This window comes from Ostrea edulis, chromosome 7 (assembly GCF_947568905.1).
Source record: "Ostrea edulis chromosome 7, xbOstEdul1.1, whole genome shotgun sequence".
Lineage (NCBI taxonomy): Eukaryota > Metazoa > Mollusca > Bivalvia > Ostreida > Ostreidae > Ostrea > Ostrea edulis.
The window spans coordinates 32,012,715-32,017,974 of NC_079170.1; the positions used below are offsets into that span (position 1 = coordinate 32,012,715).

General features: G+C 40.1%; 1 long non-coding RNA gene across 1 annotated transcript in view; it reads right to left on the reverse strand.

Moving 5' to 3' along the window:
• LOC130048023 (uncharacterized) overlaps window positions 1–4,724 on the reverse strand; it is a 15,642-nt gene extending 10,918 nt beyond the window's left edge. Inside the window, exon 1 of the long non-coding RNA XR_008796860.1 lies at window positions 4,474–4,724. This is a non-coding gene — a long non-coding RNA (uncharacterized LOC130048023). The remainder of the gene's footprint in view (window positions 1–4,473) is intronic.
• Between the last annotated feature and the right edge of the window lie 536 nt (window positions 4,725–5,260).

The following is a 5,260-nucleotide window of genomic DNA, read 5'->3' on the forward strand; positions in this document are numbered from 1 at the left end:
TAGCACAAAACAGACAAATTATACCCTTTTGTGAGATGTTCGTGGGCGATAAAACGGGTTTAAACAGAAATATCATGTCAAAATGAATTCTCCAAGGTGTTGAATAAATAATGAAAACATGGGAAAACTGGTGGATGTCATGGTTTTATCTCAAACTAACCGGAAGCCTGCTTGTCAGTTTGAACATATTCTACAAGGTGTTGCCGTTCACACGGTCAGAGAGTTCGCCTTGCGTTATATTGTTTTAAATTTCCTGTGAACAAAAAAAATATGTATATATTATTGTATTAACCTGCACGGGTAATATAGGTAGTGAAATTGGTTTTAAATAATCAATTGAATTATTGTATCCAGGTGATTTTAAATTGCGCACTATGACGTCATATAAATGTCACACAGATAGATCGCTTGTTGAACTTTATCCCCGAACTGTATATTAAACCCCTAAATTCCAAGCGGAATTATAAGTTCTCAAAAGCAATAATATTTATAAAGCATTGGATTCTTTTGCAATAGATTGTCACGATGTGTTGCGTGCGAAATTTCAAACAGAGAATGGCATTCAAATTAGCGTATCACGAAATGGGACGATTCGGTGTAGGTTTTCAATCGTCTAATTTTCCATCGTCATCTCGAAAGCGCGGCTGTATAACCCCCTTGGTTTCTGCAGCTGTTCACGTTTTTGATGCCGGAATTCAGTTCATATTTTATCCACTCTACTTATCAATTTTACATGAGAAAAATATTTAATACGTAATTTCATGAATAACGAGTCTATGTTCTTCATTGATGAACACTTGAAAAAATGTAGTACGCCATTTCGTGTTCTAACAATGCCATGCACGAAAACAATAAAAATTAGTTTTGCAGTTTATGAACAGGTGAACAATTTCATAACTCCTGTAAGGTACACAAAATAGAGAGTTGGGCAACCACGGGCCCCTGGATATACGAGAGGTGGGATCAGGTGTCTAGGAGGAGGGTACAACCACGGACCCCTGGATATACCAGAGGTGGGATCAGGTGCCTAGGAGGAGGGTACAACCACGGGCCCCTGGATATACCAGAGGTGAGATCAGGTGGCTAGGAGGAGGGTACAACCACGGACCCCTGGATATACCAGAGATGGGATCAGGTGTTTAGGAGGAGGGTACAACCACGGGCCCCTGGATATACCAGAGGTGGGATCAGGTGTCTAGGAGAAGGGTACAACCACGGACCCCTGGATATACCAGAGGTGGGATCAGGTGTCTACGAGGAATAAGCATCCCTTGTCGACCAGTCACAACCGCTATGGGTCATATATTTTAATCGGGTAAACGGAGTAATCCGGGTCAAAATCAGTGTGTAAAGAACGGCCTAAGATGGTATGAAACACGTCAGACAGCTTTTTACCCAATAACAGGTTGTATTGGTAAAGCGCGCTTTGTGGTTAAATGAAAAAAACTAAAACTATCCCAAAATACTTTATATAAAATAATAATAATTTTTTTTCATTCCTTCTGAATCAATTTTCAAAATGTAGTCGATGATGTAATTCGACGTCATTTATATACATCGCGGCCTAACGTCAACTCAGGTTAAAGGTAAAATCAAATGAACCAATCAAATTGAATGTTACAAATGAAATTGAATACGAGACTACTGCAGTGTAATGTCATAGATTTTGACTGGAGATAAACGGATGTTTGAACATCATTGTCGGAAACATCTCCTTGTAAAGGATGCATACCAATGGATTACGCCAACTTCCGGTATTTGAACCGGCACAATGACCTCTGATTAAGGAAGCTACACAACACCATTAACACGACAAAGAAAAAAGAGGAGGTGGAGCAAAATAAATAAATAAAGGAACAATATCAGACCCTACAGAACGCAGATTTATGGCAAACACAATGTTAGTTGTCATCAATAATGTTATCAGATGACGACCTACCTTAAAATTATGTAAAACCGTAAATACTGCAAATTCCTCTACGGATCCCAGTGAAAGGTGAAGATAACTTCTATAAGGAATACAAAATAAAGAGTTTGGCAAACACGGACCCTTGGACACACCAGAGGTAAGATCAGGTGCCGCCTAGGAGGAGTAAACATCCCCTGTCGACCGATTACACCCACCGTGAGCCCTGTGTTTTGATTAGGTAAACGGAGTGATCCGTAGTCAAAATCAGTGTGCCAAGAATGGTATAACAATCGGTATAAAACATGTCAAACAACATTTGACCCAATGATAAGTTGTATTGGCAGAATATAGATCATTATAACGACCATAGAAATTGCGAAATGCTGACTTTAAACGAGACTGTTGAAACCCCTGTAACATCAACTTGTTTGTCAGTAGCCTGCCTCAATTTGATAGATTGCCACCTCCTTATGTATCCCGCTCCCAAATAAATTGTACAAGTAAATACTAGCTGCATGAGAGGCCGCGGACTATCTTGCATGACCAAGTGCATCTGACATCCACCTCCAAAATATAGGTAAGCGGCCATATTAGCCTATCGGAAGTCTTAAAATTATCCTCGTCTTCGTCATCTTAAAGTAAATCCCCGCATGACTCGAGGAATCTAGTGTGTAAAACATGGTGTTGTTTACAAAGCTTTTTTCTCTCTCCTCGGGGTAACGTCCTGCTCGGCCAACTCTCGTGGGGTTTCTAACCCAAAGCAAACGATAAATAGAGTCATTCAGAGGACCTTTGATAGAAAAATCAGAAACCATACATTATCAGTTTTCAAAAGAAAGCCATGATGGAAAACACATTCCTTGGGTTTAAACCGTGGCCATGTTCGAGTCAATCTACATTCTAGGACCCTCGTTTAAGGGTGAGAAATGTTGCCGAGGACAAGCAGCCACCAGCATTAGTCTGTCATGAATGAATGCCTCGCCTGTTCGCAAGGGAAGGTTTTAAAGATTGTATTCTCATCACTTCATTGTATGTATGTAACTGTACTTTCATTCACATGCAGTTTCTCCTCATCCTTACAATTTAAGAACCCATGGCGGCCATCAACCCGTCGTTCACAGGAGTCAAGAAAGGCCAATACGGGTCAAGCAACCCCATTTAACGAGGTTCATTCATGTGTTTTGTTTCAACAAGTAGCGATTTAATGAATTCATGTCCATAAGAGCACGTGAAGAAGTCAACACTCGAGATAGGGTCGGGCTCGTGTTACAGATATAAATACTCAGGTCAAAGATACCAATCTCGAACAGAAGAAGGGTCATTAAATTGCAGTTTCATATAGAAATAATGTAATTATTTGTATCGGTTATCAACCCCTGATAGCAATTATGTGTCAATAAAAACATTAGACCTCTTGATATCACCGAATTTGTTTTGTTTGTTTGATTTATAGAAAGCGACTACCGCCCTGATATAGAAGGTACGAACCGTTGGAACCATGTCGGCCAACAGAACACAACATAAACATAAGAATAATTTTTTTCTTAAATAAAAATTCGCCAGACGTTGTAAATCAACAATTTATTCATGGTATGCTATGACTCAGAAATTCTTGAAACTTGTTTAACTTTGTGCATTAATTGCATGCATGAGCAGTTTATATAATTTTTATCAATGAATATTCAGAACAAGTCACGATATTTCGACACTCTCGGAGTAAGCAATGTCACAGACGTCTAAAAATAAATCTCCCTCTCGCTGCACCTGATAACTTGGCCTGAAATATAGGACAAGACGCACCTGCCCGCCCCAAACTACCCTCAGTCTGACCTATTTTTTTTCCTCCATTGAAATCCAACTTTCCCCCGTTATCAGGTAGATAAAAGTCTACGATGTAGTTTATGGCGTGTTTGATCGTGGAATTCTACCATGCTACGAACCAAGCGACCGTCGCTCTGATCTCATGGTGCTACGTGACCCAAGTTTTGGGGACGGGTTCCGTGAAGTATAATTATCGGAAATTCAAAACAGGTTTCTTGGTCTACGCGAAGTTTGCTTATGTCGAATACGTATCAATGTCTAATACAGATAAGCTCGAGAAAAGAATTGAATTTCTCTGTCGTATGGCACAGATTTTCCAAATATAAAAAGTCTTATGAACCGCCAATGCTATTAATACGCAATATTTCGCCTTTCGACATTTTTTCTGCTGTATTTATTTTGAAATGAGATCAAGTAAATAAAAGGGTGTATGTTTACGTGGAAGTTCAATATCTGTGGTGGATTTTCTAATCACGTGGTATTTTAATAGCATCTTTGATGCTTTTTAAAACTTAGATAGGTGAAATACATTTTACGAGATCTTTTTATTGAATGAATATATTTCCCACGCATGTAAACGTACCTTGTTAGGACTGACCAAGCGCGTGCACACACATTCTTTGGAGTGAATCATTAGTCATTTTCTGACTGAGTCTTGCTTCCACACCATTCCAAACTAATGCTAATCAGTTGAGGTGGACAGGGGGGAGGAGGGGATTGGGGTGAGGGGGATAACTCCATACCTAATTTTATGGCACACCCAGTTTCCACCGAAACCCTGTACTGCCATGGTATGCAAAGCGTCACGGGTCCTGAAAAGTACACACATTAATGTACGGGAGAGGTGTAATGTGTCCTCTGGTGAGAGGTGTAACGCCTCTTCTGATGAGAGATGTAACGCGTCCTCTGATGAGAGTTGTAACGCGTCCTTTGGTGAGAGATGTAACGCGTCCTCTGGTGAGGCGATAGTAAGTCACGTGTAACGCGTCCTCTGATGAGAAGAGTTGTAACGCGTCCTTTGGTGAGAGGTGTAACGCGTCCTCTGGTGAGGCGATAGTAAGTCACGTGTAACGCGTCCTTTGATGAGCGATATTACGCGTCCTTTGGTGAGAGATGTAACGCGTCCTCTGATGGCGGAATAGTAAGTCACGTGTAACGCGTCTTCTGACGATCGAGAGAATAGTGAGGCCTGTACAACGCGTCTTCTGACGACAGATGTAACGCGTCCTCTGGTAAAAGAGTAGTAAAACTAGTATAAACCTGTTGTGTTTCCTTTTTCCTTTGACCCTGAATGGCAGCTGGGAGACAAATTGATAGCGTTTAGTGTATTTATAGAATTCGTAGAAATTGCCATATATGCAACAAGTAAACAGTATAAATAATTTAGGAAATGTCAAAAATCTAAAATTTATAGCATGCACGAGGTTAATAATGAATTGTTACACAAATGGCAAAAAGTGTTTGGATTAATGCTACGAAAGCTTGGAAATTGAAAATGTTTTTAAAAGATGAAGCTAAATAGACTCTGCA